Consider the following 17,154-nt stretch of genomic DNA (forward strand, 5'->3'; position numbering starts at 1 on the left):
GCTCCCATCAGTTTCTGTGAGTGCCAGATTGGAGGCATGCTTTAAGAAGAGAAAGGGCCATTATAATCAGCAAGGCTGACCTCCTACGTCACTCAGGCCATAGATTTCCACTGGTGATTCTTACATACCAAAATAGAGCCAAGAAAGTAAAGGAAAAACCCCAGGGAGGAAAAGGCCTATCCTTGGCAGCACAGCGCATGTATTTCTTTTGCTAATTCAACTGGAAAGCTCTGGTGTATATGCTAAGGCAGGTCTGCATGCCCAGATCTCGCTGACCCTAGCAGGGGCATTGCATTTCAAGTTCTCCTGTGGGAAGAGGGTGTCTCCAGGACTCTTCAGGTATGTCATGCATAAGAAAAACCTCACAGTTACACCATCTTACAGCCCCCATCTTTACAACCAGAATAATTTGCTTTTGCAAGTCCTAGGTCATGCTTCCAGGAACGTAGAGCTGTGCTGCAATAGTCCCTGACCTCATTCTGCCTCTGCCTCTGCCTCTGTTCGTTGTTGTCTGAAGACGCTTTCAAGGCCACAGAGAAACCACTGCTGTTTGATTGCTCTTTCTAGCATCAGTTCAGGGGGTTTTGCTACAGTAGGAACTGAGGTTATCTGTGAAGAACTGTGAGGAACTTTGTATGAGAAAAGACTGTCGAAACTCAGTCTTTCCTCATAAGAAGTGCTACACTCACTAGTACAATGACTGAAAGAGAGTTGGGGGTCATGACTGACCACAAGATGAACATGAGTCACCAATGCGATGCTGCAGCCGGCAAAGCAAATAAAACCCTGGCTTGCATCTACCAATGCATCTCAAGCAAGACCCAAGATGCCATCCTCCTCCTTTATTCAGCCTTGGTGAGGCTGCAGCTGGAGTCCTGCATCCAGTTCTGGGCTCCACACTTTAAAAAGGACGTGAAGAAGCTTGAGAGAGTTCAGAGGAGAGCCACGCACATGATCAGAGGTCAAGACTCTTCAGTTTGGAAAAGCATAGGCTCAGGGGGGGACTTGGTGGCAGCCTGTAAGTACACAAAGGGCGTGCGCCAGGATCTGGGAGAACGTCTGCCCACCAGGGCACCCCAAAGGAAGACAAGGTCTAACAGTCACAAACTGCTGGAAGACTGTTTTAGACTGGACATAAGGACAAACTTCTTTACTGTCCAAGTCTCCAGAGTCTGGAATAGACTCCCCCCAGAAGTGGTGCAAGCACCTACTCTGGACATGTTCAAGAAGAGTTTGGTTGATTATCTTGCTGGGGTCATCTGACCCCAGCCGACTTCCTGCCTTTTGGGCAGGGGGCTGGACCCAATGATCTTGTGGGGTCTCTTCCAGCCCTAATGTCTGAAATCTATGCAGCTGTGAAGATCTGACAGTAATGGAATGAGACATGCCAGTGGTATACATTTCTAAATCCTGTGGCCCGGCCTGGCTGAGACGCATTTGCCGTGCAGCCTGCAGGCTCTCCAGAACTTGCTGAAGAGCCCCAGGTCGGGAGTGAGCCACGCTAGCAGAGCTGCCTCTGGAAAGTCATGTGAAGCTTTACTGTGCTTGTTCAGTACCTGCATGCACTATGCTTGGCACTGGGCACAACTATTAGGATCATAGGAAAGTAGGGTTGGCAGGGACCCCAGGAGATCATCTAGTGCAGCCCCCTGCTTGAGACAGAAAATCCCTGTCTAAACCATCCTAGACAAGTGTTTGTCTAACCTGCTTGTCCAGGATGCTTTATTATTACTAATATTACTATTAATGCCTTCTTTCCTCCTAGCACAGACATTCTTCCACAACCATTTAAAGACACACTGAGCCAGTCACCCTCTGTTCCCAGGTCTGGGTACTGCTAATGCTTGCGGTAGTGAAAGTTATAGAATAGAGAAGTGAGTCAATGCAATACATACTTACTTGAGAACACTAGTGGAGCTAAAAAAGGCTTCAGGAAGATAGAGACAAAGCAGTGGGGCTGTTTCATCCTATGCATTAACACGAATGAAATGCAATGTAGCTCTTACTGCAAGGGAGATGGGAGGAAGGAGGGGGAGAACCTTCTGAAGACCCTCACCAGGCATCAGTGGAAGCTGAAAGCTCTCAGTACCCCTGATGATCCAGCCTCATGTTAAAAAAGAATGAGCCCAATCACATCCCTAATTACTGAGCATCTGCCAGGTGCTGTCACAGTACCGGTCACTCTGAGAAGCAGTGCTCCTTTGATTCCTTGAGCATCTGGCTTGCTCTGCCATGGGAACGGGATTACTCCGGACACGGTGACGAAAGACAGGCCAGAGCAGCTCTTGTGAGTGTTCTGCTAAATCCAGAATATCCCAAAGCTCTGAGGCATGTGGCCCTGGAGCCCTGGCCAGGGCCATCTCTGCAAGAAGCAATATTGCAGGGCTGGATAACCTCTCTCCCGAGCCATCAGCTCCCCGCCTCAGAATAACAGACCCCTTCTGAAGCAGCGCTACCCGATCTCCACCCAGTGTGGCTGGCATGAGCCTCTGCAAATCCAATCCTATCAGGTGTCAAACTGCACTGAATCAATTAGCACCTCTTCTCTCCCCACCCAGGTGCCAGCTCTCCCCCAGGCTTTGAAAAGGGCTCCAATCTGTTTATCTAAGGTCGGACCAGGTGGTCCTGACATGTCAGTAGCAGCTCCAGGAGGTGATGAGATGGAAGCCTGTTACCCACAGCTCTCCAGAAAGCAGCAATCTGCAGTGGAGATGAAAGCCCTGCCATTTGTTGGAGTCACCATTTTGTCACCTGCTGGCAGACTTCCTTGCAGGGTGGAGGAATTCTTTCCCATTGAAGGGATTGCTTTTCATTCATCAAATGGGAACAAGGTTGCATGGCACTGCAGTGAGGAGCGCTTTGACAGCTGCTTTCAGGATCGGGCCCAAACCGAAACCCCAGTTCTGGGAATTTCTGTAAGAAATGAGGGACAAGATCTTGGGCTTTGGGTGCCCTTCAAGCCTGAAAGCTTCTCCCTTATTTCTCCCAACTGCCTAAGCTGGTCCAGTAGAAATGTCACCTCACCTTACAAACCTCACTGCAGTACATATTGTAGGTATGGGTCTGGGGCGCCATTTTTATTTGCTCTGGACTGCTCATCTCCTTGGAGAGTACTGCTCTGATAAGTGGGATCTGCATCTCTGAGAACCACATTTGTTCATCTGAATGGTATCCAGGACATGATTAGGAGGGCCTGTCCTGTCCTGTACAGTATGGAGGTTTCTATCAGTTCACCGTTTCTAAATCTTTATAAAAAATAAGTAAAAGTGGATAATTAAAAAAGGTATTTCTCTGGTGCGTAATAATGCATGACTCCTTGCTTTACAGGATACCATGGACCCAAAGATAGGTATATCAGATGGAGATGGAACATATCTAAGGGACTGAGTGTAATTAGATCAATTAAGCTGTAACCTCTTGAGGCAAGTCTCATCTTTCATTCATTTGTGCAACGCAGTGGTGCTTTTAAGTGTAAAGTAACACAAGTAAATGATTGCAATAGCCACAACAACAATGCTACCAGCCTGCCAGAAGTCTCCTAGTACATGCCACATCTAATCTGAAATCGATACTACCCTAGAGGTGTTATTTGCTACAGCCCACGTGATTTTTTAATTCAATGTCAAAATCATACCCCCCAAAATTCCCCAAATACATTTTCCTTATGCTGGTGTTTAGCAGCTTACCAGTGCCACTACATATATGCAAAAAGCAAGATTTGGAAGGGCAGTTGGGACCCAGAAGCTTGTCCAACAGCTGTTCCAACTCTAAAGGTGATCCAATAAAAGATACTACAGAGGGATCACCTTCTTGTCTACCACAGGAAAGGTCATTGCAAGAACCCTTTCGCACCGTCTCCTTCCACTTGCTGACGAGCTCTTTCCAGAATCTCAGTGTGGGTTTAGGGCATCAAGAGGAACAAATGACACAACCTTCACTGTTCGCCAGCTGCAGGAAAAATGCTGGGAACAACATAAACCTCTCTCCATGGCCTTCTTTGACCTCACAAAAACCGTCAACCAAGAAGCACTGTGGAGGATCCTTCTGAATTACAGATGCCCACTGAAATTCATCACTATTCTTTGCCTGCTCCATGATGGTATGCGTGTGGTGGTTCTCAGTAACAGATGCATCATCAATCCCTTTGAGGTTAAGACTGAAGTTAAACAAGGCTGGGTCATCAGTCCAACACTATTCTCGATATTCCTCGTGCAATGCTACATCTGACCACCAACAAGCTTCCAGACAGAGTGAAGCTAAACTACCAGATTAATGGTAAACTGTTTAATCTCAGACACCTATGAGCCAAAACTAAGACTACATCAACCTCAATCATTGAGCTCCAGTACGCTGGTGATGCTGTAGTGCGTGCTCACTTAGAAGCAGATCTGCAGGCAATCGTTGACATCTTTATTGAGCCATACAATACAATGGGACTGATCCTTAACCTTCAGAAGACTAAAGTCCTCCAACAAGCTCCTAATGAACAGTCCCCAGCTCTGACAATTTAGATTTATGATCTGGAGAACAATGAATAGTTCCCACACCTTGGAAGCCACCTCTCGCAGAAGACTGACATCAATGAAGAAATCCAGCATCTCTTCAAATGTTCAAGTGCAATCTTCAGATGCCTGAGGGAATGGGTTTTTGAAGATCACAATATCAGATTCGAAACCAAGCTCATGGTTTATCAAGCAGTCAAGATTATGACCTTACTGTATGGAGCTGAGGCACAGACAACATGCAGGAGACACCTCAAGTCAGGAGAAACCTCACAATGACAACAGGAGGTGGAAACGCTTGAGCAGGAGAAACGTGTCGTAGACTGAATCAAGAATCCAGAGCCACCCACCCCACCCCATGCAAAAAATAAGCTCGTTAGTTGTAAAAAGAGTCTGCCAATCCTGGACTGGCCTTGTCAACTATTTTCAGACCCACAGATAAGGCAGTCGTGGAAGACAATCATCCTTGATTGTGAGGGATTGCTAATTGATGACTACAAAGCAAATTGCCTATGCCTGTGTTCTACTATGGGTATTTCCCATGCTTCTGGGTTTTGCTGGCTGCCCCTGCCCCTTTCTGCTAAATGTGTCAGGGTGTTATTAAACCTTCCTTAGAGGCCTTGGGTTTTGGCTACAGACAAAGCTGGGGACTTTGACTGGAGCGTGCCAATGTTGCTGCTGGACCCAAAGCTTTAAGTGCCTGGTTGGAGGGTCTTGCCTCTCTGCTTAGGGTCAGATTGATTGCCATATTTGGGATCAGGAAGGAATTTTACCCCATGGTCAGATTGGTACTGACTGGAGGGGGGGAGTGGGGGGGGGGGTTGCCTTCCTCTGTAGCTGGGGGCACCGCATGGCAGTCCCTCTACCTGGGATCGCTTGAACATATATGGACAACATTTCACAGAAGAAGCAGGACATTGGCTGTCATGGTCCCCCTGTTTTACCTGTGGCAGGTTAGGGTGTTGCGTCTGTGTTGTGTCAGGGTTGACAGTACTTTTATGCAGAGTATAGATTATGTATTGTATAGGATGGTCTGGAGAGGGAAGATCCTACCTCAGGCCGGGGCTGGACTAGATGACCTCTGGAGGTCCCTTCCAGCCCCACTTCTCTGGCATTCTAAAAATCTTACATATTCCCTAGACTACTGCAATGCTACAAAAATATTTATAGACAGGCAGAGGGATTAACTAACATTATGGCCAGTAGTTCGGATGTACATATGTTTTGCGTTCCATGGAAAGCGTTTCAGTGACAAAGAGCTCTGCGTCTCATGCAGCGAGAGCCTTGCTCTCTGATCCTAGAAGTCATCTCCCCGGCTCTAGCTGCCCGAAACCCTAAAGCCAATGCTTGACACCAAGCATGTCCGACACAGAGCAGCAGCTCTTTCCCTTCATATGGCTTTGGTCAGGGAAAAGGTTCTTTCTTCACATTGCCCACAACAGGAGGAGGAGTGGGCAGGGGAAATACCCATCTCATTTTCCCAAAGGGGTTGCTCAGCCATTATGTGTAGTGCCACAAAAGGGAGATTTGTGAATGGGCCTGAGCTCAGCCTTGGCAGAAAGGAAGGCGGCATTCATGAGTCACTGAAGAGCTGAGAAACACTGAATAAAGGCAGCTCTGGAGAGTTGTGCTATCTGCATGGGTGGGCATGGCAGCACCATACTGGCAGGCCTGGGCCTTCATACTTGCTCTTTTTTCTTTTTATTGCTGTAAATTTCTTTGCAAACTATCACTTGAGGATCTGAGAACATGAAAGAGACTTTTGTCCTCACCTAGGCTTATTCCAATAGCTGAGGGCTCATTACCAGCAGCCTCGTTACAACGGCACACATGGTCCTGGGACTTGACACGTAGGTGGGGCAACTGTGCATGGAAACAGCCTCTGTTGCTTTTCTGCAAATACAGTCGGGTGTGTGAGTGGAGCATACAGCTGAGCACTTGATCAATCTGGCCTCTTACGTGTTTATTTTCCAGCTGTTGACCTAGCAGCCTGTGTTTCAGTAGCGTAGAGCCTGCCCATTTTGGTCACAGCCTTTTGCACAGGAGCACCAGGTCCCACTAGGATGAGGATGCTTCCATATTCCTCAGTTTAAACACAATGAGGTCTCAGCATCAGTGCTGCACAAAGCGCCAGCAGCTCTCAGCTGCACCTGCCCATCGGGCCACAAAGGCCACTTGGAAACTGGCTTCTGTAGGTGATTAACCTTCCAGACTAAAGACTTCACTTGCTGGCCATGTATTTCAGGTGTTCCTGAAGCAGGACAATTCAGGTCTGATACAGCACTCACTCCTGGTGCATTGTTGGCTCATTACACAAATGCATGAACAGTCAGTTTAGGTGCCTGGGATGAGAGATGCTTTACTGACATTAACAAAAACATTTCATTAGCATTAATGTTCATATTTGAACATTGTATTTCATAGAATCATAGAAAATTAGGGTTGGAAGGGACCTGAGGAGATCATCTAGTCCAACCCCCTGCTCCAAGCAGGGCCAGCCCCAATGAGATCATCCCAGCCAAAGCTTTGTCTAGTCAGGTTTTGGAAACCTCCAAGGATGGAGGCTTTGTTCATGATTGTCTTCCACCTCTCTGGGTAGCCCATTCCAGTGTTTTACTATCCTCCTAGTGGGAAAAGTCTTCCTCATATCTAACCTAAACTTCCCTTGCTGCAAGTTCAGACCGTTGCTCCTTGCTCTGACATCTGCCACCACTGAGGACAGTCCAGCTCCATCCTCTTTCGAACCCCACTTCAGGAAGCTGAAGGCTGCTATTAAGTTCCTTCTCAGTCTTCACCTCTCTGGACTAAATAAGCCCATTTCCCTCAGTCTTGTCTAATAAATCATGTCCCCCAGCCCCCTCACCATTTTTGTCGTCCTCTGCTGGACAATATTTGGCTTCTTGGCTGCCACTTCTCACGCGTGTTGCTTCCCAGGGGTTCCAAAGTGGGAAAAACACATCGCTGTCAAAGAAAATGCAGCCAGTGCTGGGGTGGAACACGACAGCTCCATAAAAACACACGCCAGCTCAGAGCCTTGAGATTAGGAAAGCCAGAGCCAGCAGGTGGAGAGGTACTTTGGTGAAGCAGAAGACCAATGACTTCCTAACCCCTCCGGCTAATAGTTATGTCGTTATGTAACTACAAACAATTCAAATCACTCTCCAATGAAAGGAAGCAGCTTTGTTTGTAGGATTGGGCTGCAAAGCAGTGACTCCGGCGTTAGTCAGAGATCTGGAAAACTTTCTGCATACCAGTGCTAGCAGGAATGTTATTTACTGAGTGAGGAGGAGGTCTGACAGAAGAGAGTCTCTCACCCCGTCCTTCCCCATGTATGGATGTGAAGCCAGGGTTACTCAGCAGGATATGGCAGAGACAGAGGAACCATCCTGTCAGGTTCTGTCCATGATCTGTCTCCCCTCAGAGGAAACTGCACAGCTAAGCGCAAATGGCAGTGAATGCAAAGCACATCCCGCAGCCCCCTCCCTACCCCCAGACACCACACACATGAAAGAGCTGGCCAAGAGGACAGTGTGCGAGGGGGAGGCAGGCAGAGAGAAGGAAGTTTGCACTGGTGGGAATACAATGACCGTTCGTGCAGTGAGCTCTGCAAGGTGCAATTTCAATGAACTGAGATTCTGCATGGCAGTAAAACTCACTGGGCCCCCCTGTCTGCAGAGACATTTCCCTCTCCGGGCACCTAGCTGCTCTTGTTTCCTGTGCAATACCCAGAACAGCTTCATACCAGGGCTCTGACTGACTTGTGGGCCTCAGCCAACCTCAAATATATGTCTTAGCTGAAAACAAAGAGGCAGATTGGGGTCCAGACACCAGCCATCCACCCTGGTGTGGATACAGGAAGCTCATCCCTTCTCAGGACAAGTCACGCTGTGCAAAAGGGCTGATTTTTTTAATTTTTTTTTTTGGTTCACTGTCAGAATAAAAAGCTGACCATGGGTGGCCTTAGGTCGAGGACCACATTTTGTTGGATATTCAAAGGGTTTATTTTCTCTTATCTTTTCAAAACAATTTAATTGAGGCGAATTTCAGAAGACATTTCAAAACGGGTTGACCTTTTTAAAGCCTTTTTTTCCATAGATCTGGGAGAGGGGAGGGTGGAACACTTTGCCTGGCCCAGATGTGTGTTTTGGGGGGAAAAAGAGTTGCGCTGGGAAAATCTTGCCCAGCTGCAGTTTCAGGTCAAACCCCAACCATCCCTGCCGACCATTGTGTGTGGTGCTATTGTTATGCTGTGTACCAAGCCACACCTAGAGCTTTTCACTTAAGGTCATAATCTGGAAGAGGTCCTGAGTCACTGCTTTGCAGTAACATCCTGCTGTTCTCACCAAGGACTGAAAAGGGCTTTGCAAACACAACCCATTCAGCTATCACAGCCCTGGCACAGGGACAGAGAAACCATGGCAGAGAGGAGCTGCTGAAGTGTCTTGCTTTGTGGCGCACAGAAAGGTGAGCCAGGAACAGACCCAGGTTCAGTGGTTTATGGCAGGCAGGGGGAGGTGAGTCACCAGCCTGGGGGCAAAAGAGCCAGGCTTCGCTGCCCTGTTAAGTCAACCCCACTGTTTCCTCTCCCCTGCTTATGGGGTTAGACCAGGGGCTAGCAATTATTTTGGCCAGAGGGCCGCTTACTGAGTTTTGGCAAGCCATTGAGGGCCGCATGACAGGCAGCTCAGGGCAGATAAATGTTAATTTTCTAAATTTTTTAGGGTCCCAATGGGCCGGATAGAACGGCCTGGCAGGCCGCATCTGGCCCCCAGGCCACATTTTGCCCACCCCTGGGTTAGACGGTGAGGTGCTCAGGCCAGGGTCTGTTTCTCCACGGGCCTAACCACAATGGTACAAATGGAGTACAAATACCTGTTGTCCATAAGACCATCCCACCATTTAATTTCTTCTGAGCCACAGGAACGGTGGTGCTGGGCTGCACCAGCCCCCGCTGCAAGCATCACCCTGGACAGCTGCCTGCACAATGGAGAAGACCCAATGGATGGCAAAGGCATTGCCAACCAGAACTCGGCAGTGTAAGTTAATGGGTAACTCTGCATTGACATCAGTGGGACCAAGACCAGAATTGCCCCCAAGGAGGAATGCAGTAGAGCAGTTCATGTGGGATTGCTGCTGTCTTGCCAGTTATGTGCAATCAGATCCCTTTTCATGATCCACATAGTGGTAAAATCTGGGTGATCTGTCATCTGCCTCAACCAAACTGCACTGTTTCAGTGTCTCTCGAATGGCTTCATTGTTTCCTCCTCTGACGAGAGTGCACTGTGCATCCAGTGCTCTTGGTCACTCAAGTTTTATCCGAGAGCTTAAAGGCATCAATAAATAAGGTCGCTTGGCTCAGCACAGGGAAGCGCTGGGTGACCCTTTGAGCAGCCAGTGGTTCTTACAAGGGGCTTGAACTAGCCCTGCAGCCCAAATAGGCTATTGCCAGGTCCCACCACAGGAATGAAGGGAGAAGCAGGGAGGATTACTCCTGAGCACCAGGAATTTTCAAAGTGGCTTAGCACATGCAAGTGTATTTTACAGTTCTGACTTGGCTCGGCGGGGGAATTCACAGCATGACTCACGCTCCCTTCTGAAGTTCCTGAATCGACTCACGCTCCCTTCTGAAGTTCCTGAATCGAAGCATTGTGCTGAGAAATTATAACCATGCAGTCACCGTTCAGGGCACAACAACATCCCCTCTCAGTGTGTCATTAAACGTTCCCAGCATTGCAACATCCCCTCCGAGCCCCCCACGGGCTTGGAGCCGCTTCATGCTCTGGAGTGGCAATCTGGAAAAGGCTAGTGTCTGACACGCTGCACCTTCGTGATAGGTTAATGCCTTCCCTTTGAAGACCAGGTCCAATGCGGGGGTATTTATATGCTTGGGCAGATTAGGGGCCTGGAGCTCCTACACATCTCCGTTTAAATGCTTCCCTTTTCCCCTGTGTTTGGGTTAGGGAAGGGCAGAGGGTGGGTGCGCATGGGCGCAGGGGCATGGGTGCGGTTAGTGTAACGGGTGCGCGGGGTTATTGAGGTGGTTTGGAAAGGAAAAGGTGCAATGGAAGCCTATGCTAGAGGATGTATATAAATATATACACCTAAATATATAAATATCTATATGTATATAGATATATTTTAATCACAAAAAATAAATCCCCAGCATCCTGGAATCAAGCGAATTGTGGGCATGTGCATGCTTTTTCTATAGGCAAAAAAAAAAAAAAAATAATAAAAATAAAGAGGAGCTCTTTTCTTTCAGCCCCTCTGGCAACAGCACACCCCTCCCAAAGCGTCTAGTACACAATTTATTTTCCCTTCTATTAAAATCTCCCCACCAGCCTGGCTCTGGGAAGCTCGATTTATGTTCCTCTTGGTATATTATTCCTAACTGGAATAGAAAAGTGCAGTCAGCAAGGAGGCCGTTAGGCTGCAAAACAAGCCTGTCTTTGGTTTCTTGAAGTAAGTCCTAAGCAGGGACAGGAAGTCCCCTTGCAGACAGAAAGTCTGCTGCACCGCAGCGTTTGGCATGCTGCGCCGGCCGGCCCCTGCACAGTGCCACCAAGAAGGAATTCCACAACAAAGAGGGGGAGGGAAAGGAAAGCAGAGCGGGGAGAGGGGGCTGGAAACGGGGGAGCGAGAAGGGGAGCAAGAAAGATAAAGAGGGGAGGGCTTTTGGTGTGAAAGAGAGAGGGAAGAAGGGAGGCTGTGAAGGGGAGGGAGACATATAAAGAGACAGACAGGCGGACAGGGAAGGAAAAGAGAGAGTGGGCGAGCCCGCGAAGTTGGAAAAAAGAGGGAAAATAGCCAGAGCAGACCAGGCAGCCTGTCTCCTCCTGTGAATCTGTCAGTTCAGCACTCAGGGCTTGAGGAGACAAGCGCCTCTTCAGCAAGCTGCTGGGATTCATCTCCAAACGGGCGGTTTGGCCTGGGTAAACAGGAGCGGTGGTGGATGCAGTGGCCTGTGGGACTGGGGTTTGGGGCTCCCCACACCAGCTAGCTTGGCAGTGCTTGAAGCAAAAAAGCACCTGGGGAAAATGCTGTCTGTCATCCCCCTACCCCGCAACTGGCATTTAGACAATTAGCCAGGCTGGATTTATCCTGCTCTGAGTAACACTGATGTAAACCCACAGACGCTATGGGATTACCCCAGAGCTACACAAGCACAACTGAGATCAGAGCCTAGCCCTTAGCCACAGACACCACTACAAGAGGCTGGAGATCAGACAGGCACCTACTGATGCTTTATCTGACGCATGCAGGCCTGCAAAAAGGGGCTGGGCATCACATCAGACTACAGCTCCTTGGGAAACCATGTTGTACGCACAACCTAGGGGCCACCGTGATGAATATTGTACAAGATATGTAGCAGAGATATAAACTGAATGGTTATAGACATGGGTTTTGAAAGTACCAAGGAAGTTTCTATGCCATATCTCTGTCTTCATCAATCCAGGGAGTAACTAGAGGCCAGTTAATTTAGAGTGGCCTCGAAGTTGCGCTAAATTAAGTCAATAGAAATAACCTCCTAAATGCCAGGCTCCTTCTCAGCCTCAGCCAGCTCTTAACAACTCCTTTACAGTGGGACTATGGGGCAGTAGCAGGTGGCCTGAAACCAGGGAGACTGTTATCTCTGCTTGCAGCACCTTGGTGGCAGTGCACTGCAAGCTAGTGCTACTCGCTGGTCTCAGCATGAGGACAGGTTCTGTACTCCAGAATGGATTTTCAGCATTTCATCCCTTGGTCTCTTTGCAGGAGCCTTTCTCACAGTGAGAAAAAATCAGCCTCCTTTGAAAGCAGACTGAAAAGAGGAACAGCAGAGCACACTCACATAGGGAAACCCCAGCCATCCCGTGAGGTAGCTTTCCAGCTGCTATGAGCACAGATAGGTAGGTAGGTAGATCGATACAGTCTATTAGCTGACCCAATGCTGCCTCTAGCAATTATTTTTAATGCCCCACTCTCCTTGCTCCACTCCAGGCTGTCAGGTTCATAGTCTGGCTGCGAGCAAGAAAGCAGGGGGACTTCCATGTGCACAGCAGGCACAGCCTGAATGGTACCCAGCTGCCTTATCTCACTGCTTTAATGAGACTATCTAGGACATTCCCAAACTCCACAGTGTCTGGAGTAAGCAGAGGAAGTTTTGCCCATTCTTGTGACCTATGACTGCCTGGGCTTGGAGGATCTTATGTGGTTCCTTGTCTCCTCACATGCCCAGCTTCTCTCTCAATCCTGCTTCTGTGTCACATCCTGTGTGCCCACTTTGCAGTGACCTTATCTTTCCTTCAGAGCTCCTGATGAAGCCAAGTCCATGCTGCTAAGTCAAAACCTTTCCCCTCTGAGGACATCTTAGTGTGCAGTCTCCTGCAGGGAACAGAGAAGAACCTATTTTATTCAGCACTTGCCAGCCTGCCCCTTCCCTCTGGTACAAGTTAGTCTGGAGAATAAAAAGTGGATTCAGAGTCTGGCACCAGTCAAGCGAGCAACCCCTAATGCAGCAGTTCTCAACTTTTTTGCACCATGACCCACTTGTAAACATGAATGGCCAGTCCGGACCTGGTGCCCCTCACTCCTGACCTGCTGCCCCCTGCCCCCAGCACCCCAGTGTGTGGGTTGGAGGGGGGGCATGGAGGTCCCCAAACAGCCCCTCGCAGGGAGGAACTCTGCCAACCTGCAAGGAAAAAGTCACAGTTTCCCACGTTTTTCTCCTTTAAAAGAGAATCCATTTTTTAAAGTTTGTTGATCCAGTTTCAAAATTTGTTTGCAACCCTTTCCTATGTTCTTGTGACCCACTTTTGGGTCACGATCCATAGGTTGAGAAACGCTGCTCTAAGGGTCTGCAGTCCTGGCTAAAGGACCACCTGTGAAATCCACTGGCAGGTTTTCCTAGGAACTTTTAAGCCCTTTATTCTCCACTTAGCTTCAGTCATTCCCGTCTCCAATGAGGAGCCTTTCCAGCTACTGCCTTTCCGCTGAAGCATGTGGTGGCTCTGTGGGGTACATATATGGAGGGTCACTGACTCCCCAGGGTTGTGGCTGAGCTCAGACATCCCCTTCAGGTTCAAGGAGGGTCTTCTTATTTTATACACACTTTGGCTGGCACCAGGGAAGACTTTGTTCCTTCCCTTGAACTGCAGGAAGAAGCCTGTGAAGAAGTTTTCTCTCTTAGGGAAAGTTTTATGTTACCTTTGCATAGCTAAGATTCTGGGGAACCTGGAGTCAGCACAGCAGTAGGCACCTTATCTTTCCCTAGGGGCTACCACTGACATTGGGTACCACTTACCTTTGGGTACCCAGAACCCAGACTAGTCAAAGCACAAAGCATCTGACCACTCTCCCTCTAGTCCTAATACCCCCTCTTACCATTAACCCCCTCCCTGAGGCTCCTCTAACCTGACAGCTGCATGGCTTAGGTTAGGGCAAACTATGCTGGTCACACACTGCCCTGGTACTGCAGGGATTTCCCAGCTGGCTGGCAAAGCTTTAGCTGAGGGGCCAGAGCTGAGCCCAGAATCAGCTCCTTTTGGTTCTTAGGCACTTAGCACATGGGTGAGGGAGGGAGTGATTTCTGCATACATGAAACACAGGAGCAGTTAGTGAGGTTATGTAAGCCATTCAAGGCAATTATATAACCTGTTGAGAGCTGCCCAGGTACCAGATACCTCAGGCAGCACACACTGAAATGGGACCCAGAGTGTGTTTATCTCAAGGCGATCCTTCCCTCCAGCATCTGTGTTAAGAACAAAACCTATGTCCCGCATCCTTGCATCTGCAGGCATACCTCACCCTTTGCAGCCGGAGAGAGTCTCTGAAGATGTTCCTGGAAGGGGAAAGTGAAAGCCAGCTTTTGTTCATCACTCATACTGTACACTCAGCTATTCTCCCTGTATTATAGAGTTGAACTGAGTGCCAAGCAGTAAAAAGTGATTTAAATGTACTTCATGTTTATTTATTAGGAAACAGCTCTTTGTATGTGTGTGTATGTGTGTGTAAGAAAGAAAGAAAGAAAGACTTCGACTTTTAAGACTTTTTTAACTTTTAGGAGACGTTTATTCTGGGGAGGGTGACAAATGGGGGGCAGTAGAGATCATGTACAGGTTGGCCCGAAGATCTGGGCCTCAAGGACAAGGCCGGGGCTCATGGCCTGCAAGGCCTGCCTGCACACTATGGACAAAAACCAAAAAACACAAAGAACAAAGAGAAGTATGTACATATATACATATATACAGTTCTTGCCAGTGGGGACGCCCAGGGGGGCCTCAGGACATCAAGGGTCGGCCCGTACGGACAAAGCCCGAGGTCTCGGCTTGCTGGGTGCGCCTCTGCCCCCTGAGCAGCACTGCAGGGCAAGGAGCAGGCGTCCCCCCTCGACTTGGCACAGTGCCCCCTCGACATCCCAGCGTTCCTCGAAGTTGCACACCGTCCGCCGGAGGACCGCGTGCTCAAACTCAAGTGAGGGGGGCCCGCACCAGTGGGCGGAAGAGCTGCAGGGCATCATCCATCCCAGTCCCAGTGAGCCAGTTTCGCCAGCTCTTCAGGGTGGCCATCTTGGCCTAGCCCACCAGGAAGTTGGCCAGGCCGACTGCGGCCCGCTCGGCCACCCGGTACAGGAAAGAGTAGATGTAGGTGTCCTCTGAGAAGTCCTGGGACAGTGCCCGAAGCAGCGCCCCAGGGGCGGCAAAGAGTGGCTGCAGCCGGGGGCAGTCGAGGAAGGCATGGTAAACATCTTCCAGCACCCCTGGGCGGAAAGAAAAAGAGTGAGTCAGTCAATTCAACCAGATTTAAGCAGGCTGTTGTGACAAAGTTGCAGCACATACCTTCACCAGCACGCATCTCTGCTGGCTCTGAGCCCACGCAGAGAACACCCAGGCACTTTGCTATATTCAGCGATCCCAGACCTGCACCAGTCATAGCGAAGTGGTAGGAAAGGCTGAGGGCAGACAAACCTTCCTGTCCCAGTCCTAGCTCTGCTACTGATGTGGGTTTGTTCTTTAACCTGTGCCTCAACTAGCCCATTTCAGACAGCCCAACAGGTCTTAACAGCCTGGTGCTTTGAGACTTCAAGCCTAGAGGCCTGCAGCACACTGGGCTCCTCGAAGAAAAGTTGCCACAGAAGCACAAAGTGCTATTGCTGGAACTCAACAGGAGCCCCGTCCCACTGAGATAAGACACGCTAAAGTGAGGGACCCCATGGCAGCTTGGTACTCAAGCTAACTTGTTTCCTAGAGCAGGGGTCTGCTTGCCTGAAATTAGTTTTTTCTGAGTCCTGGATACAGTGGATGCATCTACATGTGCAATTAATGTGACTGAATATACTCCAGCTCAAACTGAGATGGAGTAAACTATTCCCAAAATTACCGTCTCGACATGTGTTTAAGTACAGTAATTTACTGACCTGCTGGATACGCCTTGTATCTGATGGGACTATCCAACAGCACAGTAAATTAGTATACTGCACCCTCATTGCCGTGCACACGTAGATGGTGATGTTTTACTGCACAACAAATTAGTCTGCTGCACAGTAAAGTGTCTTGTGTAGATGTGCCCAGCATGTTTAACATGCACCGAATCAAGACACTCTCAGAATAGGAGACTGCTTCAAGACGCTCCCTCTTGGGACACACTGTTCCAGGATTCATCAGCCAACGGGAACCAGATACCAGATGATGTATGATCTGGGTCTCTGTAATTTAACCAAAGCCTGATGTTCCCAGTGGTTTTAATATATTAAATTCCGCTCTTGAGAGCCACCTGTGCCTCAGGCCTGATCTGTGTGCAAAGTGGTACCATTAATGGAAAGTATGATTTTATACTACTCTATGAAACCGCTGCATATCCATGCTTGGAATCTGTTATACTGGCGCAAACTTGGCTTATGTCAGCTTTGTTTGTGTTTGTAAATGTACAGGTGCAAGTGAATTCGAGATCCCCACTTCTAAACCGAGACCACACACAGAGTTCCATCAGTCTGACTAATTTAAACCAAACTAGTCCAACTTTCCTCTGTAGAAGAGGCCTAAATTGCATGGGTGCCTTTTTCCCGTTGGCTAAACAGACATAATAATAATGTAACTAACTCAGATAGTATATTTATTTAATACTGACCTAAAGACTTTATACTGTCCTTATGCTGAGGCTGCAATACAACCATCGGAGCATGGAACAAGAAGCCAGAAGCTGCTAAATGAAAATCCTCATCTGCTACTGAAGTGTTTTGTTTTAGACAGGACATTAACTTGGTCAACAAAATTGAGCAAGAGGAGGAGCGGTGGGAAGGGTGGTTACCTTGACTTGGAGATGGGGAATGGAGGCGATTTGGAAAGACCCATCGTACTATAAAGTATTAGCTTTCTGGGAACCTCCAGGGCAGTCACTGATCTCTGTAAAGCACCAGGGAGATTTCTGCATGGCATTCTGAACTTGTGCCCATTAATCCAAGTATTTCATTTATTTTCTGGCCGAAGCTTTTCATTAGCATGGAAGGGGGGGTCTATCTTGTTTCCTCCCAGAGATGTCACAGGTCCTGCCTTGATGAATGGAACAAGAAGGAAATAGCCGAGCCCAGCCTCTCTGTTCCTTTTGCCCATAATTTCCTGCCTCTGTTTTGCCAGCAAAGGACATTTCTGGCATAGTGAAGCCGGGCTAAATCTAG

At 48.6% G+C, this 17,154-nt stretch overlaps 1 long non-coding RNA gene across 2 annotated transcripts in view; it reads right to left on the minus strand.

The window, feature by feature from the left end:
- Positions 1–14,560: 14,560 nt before the first annotated feature.
- The window catches only part of LOC149856683 (uncharacterized), a 71,656-nt gene continuing 69,062 nt past the window's right edge, over positions 14,561–17,154 (minus strand). For both annotated transcript variants that reach the window (XR_016444501.1, XR_016444500.1), the window contains exon 2: positions 14,561–15,240. This is a non-coding gene — a long non-coding RNA (uncharacterized LOC149856683). The remainder of the gene's footprint in view (positions 15,241–17,154) is intronic.

This window comes from Crocodylus siamensis, chromosome 10 (genome assembly GCF_052110815.1).
Source record: "Crocodylus siamensis isolate JL-2025a chromosome 10, ASM5211081v1, whole genome shotgun sequence".
Classification (NCBI taxonomy): domain Eukaryota; kingdom Metazoa; phylum Chordata; order Crocodylia; family Crocodylidae; genus Crocodylus; species Crocodylus siamensis.